This window comes from Macaca mulatta, chromosome 12 (assembly GCF_049350105.2).
Source record: "Macaca mulatta isolate MMU2019108-1 chromosome 12, T2T-MMU8v2.0, whole genome shotgun sequence".
Classification (NCBI taxonomy): Eukaryota; Metazoa; Chordata; class Mammalia; order Primates; family Cercopithecidae; genus Macaca; species Macaca mulatta.
This window is the reverse complement of record NC_133417.1, coordinates 106198860-106216376: the sequence shown is the minus strand read 5'-3', so window position 1 is coordinate 106216376 and position 17517 is coordinate 106198860. Positions and strand designations below refer to the sequence as shown.

The following is a 17517-nucleotide window of genomic DNA, read 5'->3' as shown; positions in this document are numbered from 1 at the left end:
AACTAATTTTTAAAAAATTTTGAGGCCGGGCACGGTGGCTCAAGCCTGTAATCCCAGCACTTTGGGAGGCCAAGACGGGCGGATCACGAGGTCAGGAGATCGAGACCATCCTGGCTAACACGGTGAAACCCCGTCTCTACTAAAAAAATACAAAAAACCATCCTGGCTAACACGGTGAAACCCGTCTCTACTAAAAAATACAAAAAACTAGCCGGGCGAGGTGGCGGGCGCCTGTAGTCCCAGCTACTCGGGAGGCTGAGGCAGGAGAATGGCGTGAACCCGGGAGGCGGAGCTTGCAGTGAGCTGAGATCCGGCCACTGCACTCCAGCCTGGGCGACAGAGCGAGACTCCGTCTCAAAAAAAAAAAAAAATTTGTGGCCGGGCGCAATGGCTCACGCCTGTAATCTCAGCACTTTGGGAGGCCGAGGCGGGTGGATCACGAGGTCAGGAGTTCAAGACCAGCCTGGCCAAGATAGTGAAACCCCATTTCTACTAAAAATACAAAAAATTAACTGGGTGTGATGGTGGGCGCCTGTAATCCCAGCTACTCAGGAGGCTAAGGCAGACAATTGCTTGAACCCAGGAGGCAGAGGTTGCAGCGAGCCTAGATTATGCCACTACACTCCAGCCTGGGAGACAGAGCGAGACTCCATCTCAAAAAAATACATATATATACACACACACACATATATGTGTGTATATATATGTATATATGTATATACTATATAGTATATGTATCGTGTTCATATATATACACTATATATAGTAGAAGTGGAGGTCGTGGGTTGGGGGAAGTCTTGCTATGCTGCCCAGGCTGGTTTTGTTTTTTGTTTTTTGGTTTTTTTTTGAGACAGTCTGCTCTGTTGCCCAGGCTGGAGTGCAGTGGCCAGATCTCAGCTCACTGCAAGCTCCGCCTCCCGGGTTTACGCCATTCTCCTGCCTCAGCCTCCAGAGTAGCTGGGACTACAGGCGCCCGCCACCTCACCCGGCTAGTTTTTTGTATTTTTTAGTAGAGACGGGGTTTCACCGTGTTAGCCAGGATGGTCTCGATCTCCTGACCTCGTGATCCGCCTGCCTCAGCCTCCCAAAGTGCTGGGATTACAGGCTTCAGCCACCGCACCTGGCCCCAGGCTGGTTTTGAACTTGCCTCAAGCGATCCTCCTGCCTAGGTCTTTCAAAGCACTGGGATTACAGGCATGACCGCCGCTGCTCTTGGCCTTTCTTATCTTTTCAGTACACCAAGAAAATTTTATTACAGATCAGCACCTGTCCTTAATTTGGAAACTACTATTCAAGAACACCTAGCTTAGCACCTCCATCACCACCTCCAACGCACCCTATCCCAAGTGAAAGCCATTTCTGGTTGTCAGTAGAACCATCACAGTGGATTTACCCCAGGCCCACCTTGCATGCCCACTGATTCTCACCACTTCAACACACACCAGTATGACTTCTAACCCAGCATATCCATATGTCATTCCCTGAGGGCTTTTTCTGGCTCACATTGGAAGCCCATATTGTCATCCCATTTGGCAAACCAGTAGGGGCAGGCATTTAACCCCCTACCCCTGTGCCATCCTCATCCTTTGGCTTCAGCAGCCCTCAAAGAATGACTATACACCTATGTTGACACTCCCACCTGCAGTCCACTTTCCATTTACATCCTCTTACAATCAGCCACCCCTTGGGCTTAGGGATGTGCATACTTGCAGCACAGTTTGTCCCTGGGGTATAGACTTGGGGAAGAGGCCAATGTAGGCCCTGGTGGGAGGCTCAGGGCTCTTTGAGTAGAGAACATCAGGTCTTGGGTACCCAAAGAGGGTTTTTTGTTTTTGTTTTTTTGAGACGTAGTCTCGCTGTGTCGCCCAGGCTGGAGTGTAGTGGTGCAATCCTGGCTCACTGCAACATCTGCCTCTCAGGCCCAAGTGATTCTCCTGCCTCAGCCTCCCAAGTTGCTGGGATTACAGGCGCGCACCACCATATCCGGCTGATTTTTGTATTTTTAGTAGAGACAAGGTCAGGACGAGGTCAAGACCAGGCTGGTCTTGAACTCCTGGCCTCAAGTGATCTGCCTGCCTTGGCCTCCCAAAGTGCTGGAATTACAGATGAGAGTCACCACACCCAGCCCCAAAGAAGGTTTTAAACAGAGGGTCTCAGTGTGGGCATGTCCTCTTGACCTTGCAGACTCCTCCCACCTCTGATCATTCTCCCCACCTGAGGGAAGGGCACAGCCCAAGAAGAGCTGGAGCAAGGCCCTTCTAAATCAGGGCCCACAACAGGACCCTGAGTGCCTGGGTCCAAGGGCAGTATTGCTTAAGCTTCTCTGACTTTCTCTTTCCACACTTCACAAAGTAGCAACAAATGTTCACGTTTTCGTCAAATTCACTGGTGGTAAACCTTGGCTGCACGTTAGACTGTCCCCAAGGAGCTTCAAAAACCTCAGTGGCCAGGTACCATTCCAGACTAATTATATCAAAATCTCTGAGAGTGAGACTCAGGGATTAGTAGTTTTTAAAGCTCCCTGTATGATTTCAACATACAGTTCAGTTCAGAACAACTGATCTAATCCAAACATTATCTCACTCCCTCAACCACGACCCAATTTTCAGATGAAGAATCTGAGGCTTAAAGTGAGTTAATAAATTGAGAAATCTCACAACTAGCTAGTGACAGAACTAGGACAGGATGCCAAGAATTTATCTAATGCTTTTCCTTATATCACAGTGGGTGACTTGGGAAGTAGAGAATTAATAGCCACAGCAATGACTTTATATCTACTCTCTTAGTCACACATCCCGCCTCAACTCCTCTGACATTCTATGAGAATATATTCTTGGCTGGGCATGGTGGCTCATGCCTATAATCCCAGCACTTTGGGAAGCCAAGGCAGAAGGAACACTTGAACCCAGGTGTTCAAGATCAGCCGAGGCAATATAGGGAGAGCCTGTCTCTACAAAAAAATTTAAAAATTAGCCAGGTGTAGTGATGCATGTATGTGATCCCAGCTACTCAAGAGGCTGAAGTGGGAGGATCACTTGAGCCAGGGAGGTTGAGGTTGCAGTAAACCATGAGCACAGCACTGCACTCCAGCTTCGATGACAGAGTGAAACCCTGTCTCAAAAAATATATATAAATAAATAAATAAACTTAGTTCAAAAAGAATACATTCTTTTTTTTTTTTTTGGATGGAGTCTCACTTTGTCACCAGGCTGGATTGCAGTGGCATGATCTCAGCTCACTGCAACCTCCGCCTCCCAGGTTCAAGCAATTCTCCTGCCTCAGCCTCCTGAGTAGCTGGGACTACAGGCGCGTGCCAGCATGCCCAGCTAATTTTTTTTTTCTGAGACAGTCTCACTTTTTTACCCAGGCTGGAGTGCAGTGGCGTGATCTCAGCTCACTGCAATCTCTGCCTCCTGGGTTCAAGCGATTCTCCTGCCTCAGCCTCCCTAGTAGCTGGAATTACAGGCGCCTGCCACTACACTCAGCTAATTTTTTGTATTTTTAGTAGAGACGGGGTTTCACCATGTTGGCCAGGCTTGTCTTGAACTCCTAACCTTGTGATTCACCCACCTCGGCCTCCCAAAGTGCTGGGATTACAGGCGTGAGCCACCGCGCCCAGCCATAATTTTTATATTTTTAGTAGAGACAGGGTTTCACCATGTTGGCCAGCACGGTCTCGATTAAAAAAAAAAAAAAAAAAAAATACATTCTTGAGAAGAATAAATAAACACCTAATTCTAATATGCTGGTGCTATGGTTTGGATATTTGTCCCCTCTAAACTTCATGTTGAAATTTGATCCCCAGTGTTGGAGGTGGGCCTCATGGGAGGTATTTGGGTCATGGGGGCGGATACCTCATGAATAGATTAATGCCTTCCCTTAGCGGTGAGGGAGTTTTTCTTCTATTAATTCCCACAAGAGCTGCTTGTTAAACAGAGCCTGGCACTTTCCCCTTTTTCTCTGTTTCTTCTTCTCTCACCATGAGAGAAGGCTTTTGCCTTCCACCACGGGTGGAAGCAACCTGAAGCTTTCACCAGAAGTCAAGCAGATGCCAGTGCCATGCTTCTTGTACAGCCTGCAGAACCACGAGTGAAATAAACCTCTTTACTTTATAAACTACCCAGTCTCAGGTATTCTTTTATAGCAACACAAAACAGACTAAGACAGCTGGGTTTGTATAGAAATAGTCAACTGTAGATTTGTAGCAACAGACTTCACAAGCAAAGCAAGATGCAGAAATTAGTAGTTAACTAAGTCATTTCCAGCCGGGCGCGGTGGCTCACGCCTGTAATCCCAGCACTTTGGGAGGCCGAGACGGGCGGATCACAAGGTCAGGAGATCGAGACCATCCTGGCTAACACAGTGAAACCCCGTCTCTACTAAAAATACAAAAAATTAGCCGGGCGAGGTGGCGGGCGCCTGTAGTCCCAGCTACTCAGGAGGCTGAGGCAGGAGAATGGCGTGAACCTGGGGGCGGAGGTTGCAGTGAGCCGAGATCGCACCACTGCACTCCAGCCTGGGTGACAGAGCGAGACTCCGTCTCAAAAAAAAAAAAAACAAAAAAAAAACTAAGTCATTTCCAGAAATATAACTGGCACTATTACATAAGAATTAATAGTACTGCCTCTGGAACTAGTTCTGGGTTTGCATTCCAGCTCTACCTCTCACTAGCAGAGTGAACTTCTCGGTAAGTTTCCTCTTTGTGCCTCAATTTTCTCTTTTTTTTTTTTTTTTGAGACGGAGTCTCGCTCTGTCGCCCAGGCTGGAGTGCAGTGGCGCGATCTCGGCTCACTGCAAGCTCCGCCTCCCGGGTTCACGCCATTCTCCTGCCTCAGCCTCCCGAGTAGCTGGGACTACAGGCGCCCACAACCGCGCCCGGCTAATTTTTTGTATTTTTAGTAGAGACGGGGTTTCACCATGGTCTCGATCTCCTGACCTTGTGATCCGCCCGCCTCGGCCTCCCAAAGTGTTGGGATTACAGGCGTGAGCCACCGCGCCCGGCTGTGCCTCAATTTTCTCATCTGTAAAAAGGGAATGACAGTAATAGTCCCAACCTCATAGAATGAGTACACAAATTAATCTTTTTTTTTTTTTTTTTTTTTTTTGAGACGGAGTCTCGCTGTGTCGCCCAGGCTGGAGTGCAGTGGCCGGATCTCAGGTCACTGCAAGCTCTGCCTCCCGGGTTTTTACGCCATTCTCCTGCCTCAGCCTCCCGAGTAGCCGGGACTACAGGCGCCCGCCACCTCGCCCGGCTAGTTTTTTGTATTTTTTAGTAGAGACGGGGTTTCACCGTGTTAGCCAGGATGGTCTCGAACTCCTGACCTCGTGATCCGCCCGTCTCGGCCTCCCAAAGTGCTGGGATTACAGGCTTGAGCCACCGCGCCCGGCCACAAATTAATCTTTAGCATATGCCTGGCATGGCCAGGCAAGGTGGCTTATGCCTGTAATCCCAGCACTTTGGGAGGCTGAGGTGGGAGGAACACTTGAGGCCAAGAGTTCAAGACCAGTCTGGGCAACATAATGAGGCCTTGTCTCCACAAACATAATTTTAAAAAATCAGCTCAGTGTGGTAGTAAGCACCTGTAGTCCGGGAGGCCAAGGCGAGCATATTGCTTGAGCCCGGGAGTTCAAGGCTGCAGTAAGCTGTGATCACACTACTGTACTCCAGCCTGGGTAACAGAGTGAGACCCTGTCTCTGAATAAGATGCCTGGCATATAGCAGGTGCTAAATAAATTAAATACTATGTACTAGGCATTGATCTAGCCTCTGGGAATATAGTGGAAGGAAAAAGCAAAGGTCCTACACTTGGAGCTTAGAAGTTATGTTGACAACTTCCATTTCACCTTTTCCCAAAACTTTCCCCCCATAGTTAAGTGCAAGTGAGCAAATACTTTATTTTATTTTATTTTTATTATGTATTTATTTTTGAGATGGAGTTTTGCTCCCGTTGCCAAGGCTGGAGTGCAATGGCACAATCTCTGCTCACTGCAACCTCCACCTCTTGGGTTCAAGCAATTCTGCTGCCTCAGCCTCCACCACCATGTCCAGCTAACTTTTTGTATTTTTAGTAGAGATAGTGTTTCACCATGTTGGTCAGGCTGATCTTGAACTCCTGACCTCAGGTGATCTACCCACCTCGGCCTCCCAAAGTGCTGAGATTACAAGCATGAGCCACCATGCCCGGCCATTTATTCATTTTTATTTTTCAGAGATGGAGTCTTACTGTGTCACCCAAGCTGGAGTGCAGTGGTATGATCATACCTCACTGCAGCCTCAAACTTCTGGCCTCAAGCAATCCTCCTGTCTCAGCCTTCTGAGAACCTGGGACTACAGGGATATGCTATGGTGTTTGGCTAATATTTTTAATTTTTGTAGAGAAAGGGTCTTGCTTTGTTGCATAATCTAGCAAATAAATTTAAAAAATAACTTATGTCACACCAGAAGGCTACACTATAATATCCATTCATTGGCAAACATTTTTGAGCTCCTACTATGTGCCAAGTACTACACAAAGAAATAGAGGCTAGATGCAGTGGCTCACGCCTGTAATCCCAACACTGTGGGAGGCCAAGGCCGGCAGATCACTTCAGGTCAGGAATTTGAGACCAGCCTGGCCAACACGGCGAAACCATCTACTAAAAATAGAAAAATTAGCTGAATGTGGTGGTGCATGCCTGTATTCCCAGCTACTCCGGAGGCTGAGGCAGAAGAATTGCTTGAACCTGGGAGGTGGAGGTTGCAGTGAGCTAAGATCGCACTGGCCTGGGAGACTGGCTCAAAAAAAAAAGAAAAGAAAAGAAAAGAAAAAGATAAAAACGAAATAGAGTCTTTGTCCTCAAGGAATTCCTAAAAGGGACATTGAGCTGTAAAACCCTTATTGAATAATGCAATACTATGCATGCATTTCCATGTATTTATACATATAATTTTATTGATAATATATAAAAGGTAATGCCTTATCAGGAGATAATTTTTACCCAACAACCTAGCCAAGAATTAGGGATTATTAAGAAAAAGAGGTGCCTGTAATCACAGCACTTGGGGAGGCTGAGGCGGGCGGATCACCTAAGATTGGGAGTTTGAGACCAGCCTGGCCAACATGGTGAATCCCTGTCTCTATTAAAAATATAAAAAATTAGCCAGGCATGGTGATGTGTGCCTGTAATCCCAGCTACTCGGGAGGCTGAGGCAGGAAAATCGCTTGAACCCAGGCGGCAGAGATTTCAGTGAGCCAAGATGGCGCCATCGCAATCCAGCCTGGGCGACAAAAGCAAGACTCCATCAAAAAAAAAGAAGAAAAAAGAAAAAGAGGCATTTGCATGTACAAAAAAGGTGTCACTAAACTAACTCAGTTTGTTTGGAAGATCCTTGGGGTCTAGTTATTTTCATCACAAATGTTAACAAGTTCCTTTGGCTGGTTTCCTACATTATAATGAGCTGAGAATTAGGAAGGAGCTTCCAGAGCTGGATCAGGAATAAGAAGTGGCCGCTGGTGATGAATGAAGCAAAATAATATGTGATGAAAATGACAGAAAAATCATTTTCTGTCATGGCATCTCTGCCATGGACCAGTGCGATCACAGATGCTTTTGGTCAGAGGTTGAGTCAGAAAAAGGTTTAAAATGTTCTGTGCATGCTGTTTTAAGAGGGAGCAAAATATTTAATGCATTTTAGAAGGCTTTTTGTGAAAGAAGATTCAAATTTTTAAAAGGTTTAATTCTTATAGACTTGAGTTATCTGGAAGATTCACTTAAATGATGATACCAAATAACTGGGAAAATATTGCCTTTGATCATTATTTATGCAAAATAATAAATTCTGCAATAAGAACAATGTAAAATATAATGTATAATAAAAATGTTGCTTATAGGTTAAAGATGAGAGCAAAAGGAAGACTTCAAGCTGGAATTGCAGAAGGAGGATTTGAGAGTAATGCTGGGTCTGAAAATTGAGCAAAAGCGTAATGGCAAGATTGAGTGAGAGGAGGTGATGGTCTAAATGAAGTTGAAAATGTTAAAAATGCAGCAGAATAGCCTGGGTAAAATGGCAAGACTCTGTCTCTACAAAAATTACAAAAATTAGTCAGGTGTGGTGGCTCGAGCGTGTGGTTCCAGCTACTTGGGAGGCTGAGGTGGGAGGATCATCTGAGCCCAGGAGGTTGGGGCTGCAGTGAGCCATGATTGCACCACTGCACTCCTGCCTGGGCAACACAATGAGACCCTGTCTCAAAAAAAAAAAAGTGCAGCAGAGTAAATTCCTGTTTGATCAACTTCTTACAATGAATGTTTACAGCCCTTGCTGGGTTAGAAAATCAGTTTGAAAACATATTTTGTATATTTCTTTCGAGTCTATGTGTACTTAGTCTAATTCATGCATTTATCCAGTAGACATTCGTTGAGTACTTACTAAGTGTCAGGCGTCATTCTAGGTTCTGAGGGTGTCTCTAAGAACAAAACTAGCTGTACCCTCAAACTGATCCTAGAATGTAGACTACTAAGAATTAACAGAGAAAACACTAAAACTTGTATGCTTATTAATCACTGTGTAAGTAATAAATGCAAGTCTTGGCCGGGCGCGGTGGCTCAAGCCTATAATCCCAGCACTTTGGGAGGCCGAGACGGGTGGATCACGAGGTCAGGAGATCGAGACCATCCTGGCTAACACGGTGAAACCCCGTCTCTACTAAAAAATACAAAAAACTAGCTGGGCAAAGTGGCGGGCGCCTGTAGTCTCAGCTACTCGGGAGGCTGAGGCAGGAGAATGGTGTGAACCCGGGAGGCAGAGCTTGCAGTGAGCTGAGATTCAGTCATTGCACTTCAGCCTGGGCAACAGAGCGAGACTCTGTCTCAAAATAAAATAAAATAAAATAAAATAAAATAAAATAAAATAAAATAAATGAAAGTCTCATTTAAATAAAACAAAAGCCTTGTGATCTCCATTAGTCAGAGTAACATAGATTTGGCTGGGCATAGTGGCATGAGCCTGTCGTCCTAGCTACTTGGGAGGTTGAGCTGGGAAGATCGCCTGAGCTCGGAAGATCAAGGCTACAGTGAGCTGTGATTGCATCACTACACTCCAGCCCGAAAGACAGAGCGAGACCCTGTCTCAGAAAAAAAAAAAAAAAGTAATATAGATTTAATACAGTAGACAGTGTGGTGTAGCAGAAAGAACATCGGCTGTGAAGTCAGAGATCTGAGTTCAAATTTTGACTCTGAGACTTAATAAATATCTGTGTGACTGTAGCCAAGTTAATGAATCTCTCTGAACCTAATTTTTCTTATAATAGAGATAGTGAAGACCTTCTTGTGTAAGAATAAATGGAATACTATGTGTAGTGATGGTAGGTCAAGTTTATGAAGAATTGGGCATGCTTTGCTTTGGTGAGAGCATTGGTTTAGCTTTGGGGAGGGCCCATAACTATTAGGGGCATAAAAGGAAGAAGAGGGTTTTGTTTTTGTTTTTGAGATGGGGTTTCGCTCTTGTTGCCCAGGCTAGAGTGCAGTGGCACATACTCAGCTCACTGCAACCTCCACCTCTCGGGTTCAAGTGTTTCTCCTGCCTCAGACTCCCAAGTAGCTGAGATTACAGGCACCTGCCACCACGCCTGGCTAATTTTTTGTATTTGTAGTAGAGATGGAGTTTCTTCATGTTGGCCAGGCTAGTCTCGAACTCCTGACCTCAAAGTGATCCAGCCGCCTCAGCCTCCCAAAGTGCTGGGATTATAGGCATGAGCCACCATGACTGGCAGAGAAGAGTTATTTTGGAGATAAGAGGATAAATGTCAGTTACAGGTAAATGGGAATTTTGGTATAGCCCATACATTAGATACTATTGTGTATGTTAAATTTCATGGATATTGTCTTAATTCATTTGGGCTGATATGATAAAATAACATAGACTGGGTAGCTTATAAACAACAGAAATTTATCTCTCACACTTCTGGAGCTGGGAAATCCAAGATCACTGGCAGATTCAGAGTGTGGTGAGGGCCTGATTTCTGGTTCATAGATGTGGTCATCTTCTCACTGTGCCCTCATATGGTAGAAGGGACAAGGGAGCTCTCTATGATCTCTTTTATAAGGGCACCAATCCCATTCATGAGGATTCCACCCTCATGACCTATTCGCCTCCCAAAGGCCTCACCTCCAAATGCCATCACACTGGGGATTAGGTTTCAACATGAGTTTCAGGGGGAAACATTCAGTCTACTGCAGGTATGATAGTGATATTGTGATCATGTAGGAGAATGTCTTTGTTCATGGAAAACACACACTGAAGAATCTAGGGGTAAAATATCATGGTGTCTGCACATTACTGTCAATGATTCAGCAAAGTGTGTGTGTGTGTGTGTGTGTGTGTCTAGAGAGATAAAGTACTTGTGGCTAAATGTTAACAATTGGTGTCTGTAGGTAAAGGGTATATGTGTATTCTTTAAATTTTCTGGTTTTCAGGTTTTGTTTTGTCTTGTTTGAGTTTTGTTTTGTTTGAGACAAAGTCTCTCTGTCACCCAGGTTGGAATGCATTGGCATATCAGCTGACTGCAACCTCCACCTCTTGGGTTCAAGCAATTCTCATGCCTCAGTCTCCGGAGTAGCTGGGACTACAGGCGTGCACTACCATGCCCAGCTAATTTTTGTATTTTTAGTAGAGACAAGATTTTGCCATGTTGGCCAGGCTGGTCTTGAACTCCTGGCCTCGTGTGATCTGCTCACCTAAGACTCTCAAAGTCCTGGGATTACAGGCATGAGCCACCACACCCAGCCTGGTTTTCAGGTTTGAAAATAAAAAGTTGGAAAAATATCTACACATGATTCTGTATTCCACCAATTGTATTTGGGACACAATGTAAGACTTTTCAAGCACATAATTTTACTTAAAAATACTATCTTGAGGTTTTTTTGGGGGGCAGAAATATGAACAATTTCTGTGCAAATATTAGTCAAAAATACCATATCCAGAGAAAAATATATTCTCTGATGTTCAATAAAAATTAACATACATTCTACTTGGAAGACATTTATCAGGGAGGTGCTTTGCACCTCCTATGTGATTGTATATTAATTTTTTTTTACTTTTTATTTTTATCCCCCTGATTAATCTATTTTGTTTGCTTGTTTTTTGAGACAGGGGCTCCCACTGTTGCTCAGGCTAGAGTGTAGTAGCATGATCATGGCTCACTGACACCTAGACCTCCCAGGCTCAAGCAATCCTCAGTAGATGGGGCTACAGGCACGTGCCACCATGCCCAACTAATTTTTTATTATTTGTAGAGACAGGGTCTCACTATGTTGCCCAGGCTGGTCTTGGATTCCTGGGCTCAAGCAATCCTCCTGCCTTGGCCTCCCAAAGTGCTGGGATTACAGGTGTGAGCCACTGCACTCTGACTGCTTTATTCTTTGCACATGTAAGGCCATGTAAATCTAAGAATGTGGAAAAGCCTAAATGAAGTATACACAACTATTTGTGGTTCTAGTGAATTTACATGTTCTGCTCTGGTAGCTGGAGTAACAGGGACTGGAGTACCCTCCTGCCTGAAACAATTAAAAAACCGCGTAGACAAAATATCTACCTGCATTCTACCGTGGGCAAGTAGCAAGACTCCATCTCTTAAAAAAAATTACAAAAGAACAAAGAACCAGGAAAAGATCACTCCTATGAGAAAAATAACAATCAATCAATCAATAGAATTATACCCAGAAATGCCATAGGTAATAGAATTAGTATATTTGCCTTGGCTTTTGAGGTGAGGTAAAACAAACAAACAAACAAACAAAAACAAACAAGCAAAATAATTAGTACATAGGGATACTAAAACAGATTCTATAGCCATATTTCAATAAGATAGAGGAAAGACTGAGCATGTAAGTTCAGATACGGAAGATATAAAGACTCATATTAAAACTATAGATGGGGCCAGATGCAGTGGCTCACGCCTGTAATCCCAGCACTTTGAGAGGCCAAGGTGGGAGGATTGCTTGAGGCCAGGAGTTTGAGATCAACCTGGGCAATAAACAGAGACCTCATCTTTAGAAAATAAAAAAATTAACTGGGCACGGTGGCACACACTCTCCGCTACTCAAGAGGTTGAAACAGAAGGACTCCTTGAGGCCAGGAATTCAAGGCTACAGTGAGCTATGATTGTGCCATTGCACCACTCCAGCCTGGGTGACAGAGTGAGACGCTGTCTCTGAAAAAGAAAAAAAGTTCTAGATGGGCCAGATGTGGTGGCTCATGCCTGGAACCCCAGCACTTTGGGAGGCTAAGACAGGAATCACTTGAGGCCAGGAGTTCAAGACCAGCCTGGGCAACATAGCAAGACACTCATCTCTACAAAAACAAACCACCACCAAAAAACACATACAAAAAAACTTCTAGATGCAAACTACAATGTCTGAGGTGAAGAATACATTGCATGAGGTTAAAAGCAGATTAGATACTGAAGAAAAAATTAGTGACCATGAAGACACACAATATAAATTATCTAAAATGAAATACAGAGGCCATGCATGGTGGCTCACGTCTGTAATCCCAGCATTTTGGGAAGCTGAGGTGGGCAGATCACTTGAGGTCAGGAGTTCTAGACCAGCCTGCCCAACATGGCGAAACCCCATCTCTACTAAAAATACAAAAATTAGCCCAGTGTGGTGGTGGTCGCCTGTAAACCCAGCTACTCAGGAGGCTGGCAGGAGAATCGCTTGAACCTGAGAGGTGGAGGTTCCAGTGAGCCAAGATTGTGACATTGCACTCCAGCCTGAGCAACAGAGCGAGACTCCGTCTAAAAAAAAAAAAAAAAAAAAAAAATAGTAAAATGAAAAACAAAAAAAAAACTGAAAGAGAAAAATAGTGAAACCATAACACAGTATCAGGGAGGCTAATATATGTGTAATTAAATTCGCTGAAGGAGGGGATGGGAGATAGAAAAAATACTTGAAGAGGCTGGGTGCTATGGCTCATTCATGCCTGTAATCCCAGCACTTTGGGAGGCCAAGACGGGTGGATCACCTGAGGTCAGGAGTTTGAGACCAGCCTGGCCAACATGGCGAAACCCTGTCTCTATTTTAAAAATAACAAAAATTAGCCGAATGTGGTGGCGGGTGCCTGTAATCCCAGCTACTCAGGAGGCTGAGGCAGGAGAATCACTTGAACCTGGGAGGCAGAGGTTGCATTGAGCCCAGATTGCGCCACTACACTCCAGCTTGGGCAACACAGCAAGACTCTGTCTCAAAGGAAAAAAAAGAAAAGAAAAAATTCTTAAAGAAATAATGGCTGAAAAATTCCAAATTAGACAAAAACAAACCCATTGATCAAAGAAACTTAATGAGCTCGCTTCCTCTAAGCAGCTTGAGGTGATCTGCAGAAATGGTTCACTATTCATTTGCCCTAGAAAACTTCACAAAATCATGCAAATCAAAAGGTTCAAATCTTTGTTTTTTTTAAGAATATGGGTGAAATTATCTGGGCCATCAAGGGTAGGCATACACGAGAAGCCACCAAGTATCTGAAAGATGTCACTTTATAAAAATACCGTGTAGAAGCCACGTTACAATGGTGGAGTTGGTAGGTGTGCCCAGGCCAAACAGTGGGGCTAGACACAGGGTTGCTGACCCAAAAAGAGTGCTGAATTTTTGCTGCACATGCTTAAAAATGCAGGGTAATGCTGAATTTTGGTTTTGGATATAGATTCTCTGATCATTGAGCCTATCCAGGTGAACAAAGCACCCAAGATGCACTGCTGGACTTACAGAGCTCATGGTCAGAATAACCCATATGTGACCTCTGCCTGCCACATCGAGATGATCCTTACTGAAAAGAACAAATTCTTCTTCTTTTTTTTTTTTTTTTTTTGAGACAGAGTCTTGCCCTGTTACCCAGACTGGAGTGCAATGGTGCCATCTCGGCTCACTGCAACCTCTGCCTCCCAGGTTCAAGCGATTCTCCTTCCTCAGCCTCCTGAGTAGCTGGGATTACAGGCCAGTGCCACCATGCCCGGCTAATTTTTGTATTTTTAGCAGAGACGAGCTTTCAGCATGTTGGCCAGGCTGGTCTCGAACTCCTGACCTCAAGTGATCCGCCCACCTTGGCCTCCCAAAGTGTTGGGATTACAGGCATGAGCTGCCACACCTGACCAGAACAAATTATTCTTTTTTTCTTTCTTTTTTTTTTTTTTTTTGAGACGGAGTCTCGCTGTGTCGCCCAGGCTGGAGTGCAGTGGCCGGATCTCAGCTCACTGCAAGCTCCGCCTCCCGGATTTACGCCATTCTCCTGCCTCAGCCTCCCGAGTAGCTGGGACTATAGCCGCCCGCCACCTCACCCAGCTAGTTTTTTTGTATTTTTTGGTAGAGACGGGGTTTCACTGTGTTAGCGACGATGGTCTCGATCTCCTGACCTCGTGATCCGCCCGTCTAGGCCTCCCAAAGTGCTGGGATTACAGGCTTGAGCCACCGCGCCCGGCCCAGAACAAATTATTCTTTAACCGGAAGAGGAAGTTGCATTGAAGAAAAAGGTATCTCAAAGAAACTGAAGAAACAAAAACAAAAACTTGTGGCATGGGAATAAATTCAGAATAAAACAAATGCTAATAAAAGTTTGCAGCCAGGTGCAGTAGCTCATGCCTGCAATCCCAGCACTTTGGGAGGCCGAGGCAGGTGGATCACTTGAGGTCAGGAGTTCAAGACCAGCCTGGCCAACTTGGTGAAACTCCGTCTCTACTGAAATACAAAAATTAGCTGGACATGGTGGTGTGCGCCTGTAATCCCAGCTGCTCGGGAACCTGAGGCAGGAGAATCGCTTGAACTCAAGAGGCAGGGGTTGCAGTGAGCCTAGATCATGCCACTGCACTCCAGCCTGGGTAACAGAGCGTGAGTCTCAGAAAAAAAAAAAAAAAAGTTTGCATTTGGAAACCATTATTCTAAGTGAAGTAGCGCAGGAATGGAAAACCAAATGTCATTATGTTCTCACTTACAAGTAGGAGCTAAGCGGCTGGGCACAGCGGCTCATGCCTGTAATCCCAGCACTTTGGGAGGTTAAGGCAGGCGGATCGCTTGAGGCCAGGAATTTGAGACCAGTCTGGCCAACATGGCGAAACCTAGTCTCTACTAAAAATACAAAAATTAGCTGGGTGTGTGGTGCTCACCTGTAATCCCAGCTACTGGGGAGGCTGAGGGAGGAGAATCACTTGAACTTGGGAGAGGGGGTTGCAGTGAGCCAAGATCGAACCACTGCACTCCAGCCTGGGTGACAGAGCAAATGAGACTTTTTCTCAAAAAAAAAAAAAAAAAAAAAAAAAAGGTGGGAGCTAAGCTATGAGGACACAAAGGCATAAGAATGATACAATGGACTGTGGGGACTTGGGGAAAAGAGTGAGAGGGAGGTGAGGGATAAAAGACTATGTGTTGGGTACAGTGTGCCCTGCTAAGGTGATAGGTGCACCAAAATCTCAGAAATCACCACTAAAGAACTTGTTCATGTAACCAAACACCACTTGTTCCCCAAAAACTTATTGAAATAATAAAAAAAGAAGCTTGATGATCCCCAAGTACAAGAAACATGAATAAAATTACACCAACAAACATGATAATCAAATTGCTTAAAACCAATAATATGCCCTGGATATGAATGACCTATCAATCTGTCCCATAACTTTCTCTTTGGACAGGAAAGGACTAAGCTAAAGACACAGTATCTCTGGAATTTTGCCAGGATATGAAGTTTAGTGTCTGCTCCATTCCAGATTTTTTTTCTTTTTTGAGATGGAGTCTTGTTCTGTTGCCCAGGTTCAAGTGTAGTGGTGCAAACATGGCTCACTGCAGCCTCGACCTCCTGGGCTCAAGCAATCCTCCCACCTCAGCTTCCTAAGTAGCTAGTACTAAAGGTACATGCCATCATACCTGGCTAATTTTTAATTTTTTTGTAGAGACAAGGTCTCCCTATGTTGCCCAGGCTGGTCTTGGACTCCAGGACTCATGCAGTCCTCTGGCCTTGGTCTCCCAAAGTCCTGAGATTACAGGTGTGAGCCACCATGCCTGGCTAAGACTTTTTAAATGAACCAGACCAGCCCTAACACAAGGGATTCAGTCCTAGACAATAGCAGCTGTCACCAGCTTTCATCCCAGATGGCCTACCAGTTACTGTCCAGAGTTGTTCCATTTCTCTTCTTTGCCTGCCTGGCTTGATGATCCCCTTGAATTAGAATCTATGCTCTTGTCCTTGCACCATCTTACTTGCATAACCCATTTGGACAGGATTTTCTGGGTTTGGCTGTTAGCATTCTCTTTAGACATTATTTGGTAAATGTTCTCTGCCCCAGACCTCAGAACCTATACCACATGGACCCCACCACCATTCCTACCCATTTTTCTGTGAAAATTTTCCAGAAATAAATTTCTCATCATGTGGCCAATCAACCCACTACAATCTCAACCAAGGCTGCATATGCAAAACCACTTTGTTGTTTTAGCTTTTGTCACTTTTTGGAATTATACATTTTGTTATGCTATTTATTCCCCTTAGCAAGAATAATTAATTGCCCTTAAAGGATAGTGGAAGGCAGAAAATAATGATGTAATGTGGAGCATGCTCAGAAATATTAAGTTAGTTTTTCCACCAGGATATAAAGGTCCATCTTCTGCTGAGAAGTCTATGAGAGGCCAAGTAATCATTTATGAGAGTGGCTGCATAACACACTGGTTCACTGCAGACTCTCTTATTGGTTTTTGATACAGTTTCACACAGGCTTCATTTGCCAATTGTGTTGTTTAGTTGGGAAGTAAAAGGCTCTTGAGATTGGGGTGGAGATGGGGAGGGGAACACTGATCGATTCCTGGCTTGGGACAGGAGATTGTTGCTGTATTGCTATACTCTTACAGGCATCTCCTTTATCAAAATATAGCCAAGATGCGAAATTGAAATAGTAATTCTCCTTACTTAAAAATTCTTTCTTTGTTTTTTTGAGACGGAGTTTTCGCTTTTCTTGCCCAGGCTGGAGTGCAATGGCACAGTCTCAGCTCACGACAATCTCTGCCTCCCAGATTCAATCGATTCTCCTGCCTCAGCCTCCCAAGTAGTTAGGATTACAGGCGTGTGCCACCACGCCCGGCTAACTTTTTGTTTTTAGTAGAGACCGCATTTCACCGTATTGGTCAGGCTGGTCTCAAACTCCTGACCCCAGGTAATCGTCCCAGCTCCGCCTCTCAAAGTGCTGGGATTACAGGCATGCGCCTGACTCCTCCTTGTTTAAAAATTCTAGTAAGTGGCCAGGCGCGGTGGCTCACAACTGTAATCCCAGCACTTTGGGAGGCTGAGGTGGGCAGATCACAAGGTCAGGAGTTCAAGACCAGCCTGGCCCACGTGGTGAAGCCCTGTCTCTACTAAAAAAAGTACAAAAATTAGCTGGGCATGGTGGGGCGCACCTGTAGTCCCAGCTGCTCAGGAGGCTGAGGCAGGAGAATAGCTTGAACCCGGGACGGGGAGGTTGCAGTGAGCCAAGATCGTGCCACTGCACTCCAGCCTGGGTGACA

The 17517-nt window shown here is 45.0% G+C and overlaps 1 long non-coding RNA gene across 1 annotated transcript; it reads right to left on the bottom strand.

Moving 5' to 3' along the window:
- Positions 1–4711: 4711 nt before the first annotated feature.
- LOC144333454 (uncharacterized) lies at positions 4712–13008 on the bottom strand. Its single transcript, XR_013402110.1, has 2 exons — positions 12703–13008; positions 4712–12188 (listed from the first exon to the last, which is right to left on the bottom strand). It is a non-coding gene; the product is annotated as an uncharacterized LOC144333454 (long non-coding RNA).
- Between the last annotated feature and the right edge of the window lie 4509 nt (positions 13009–17517).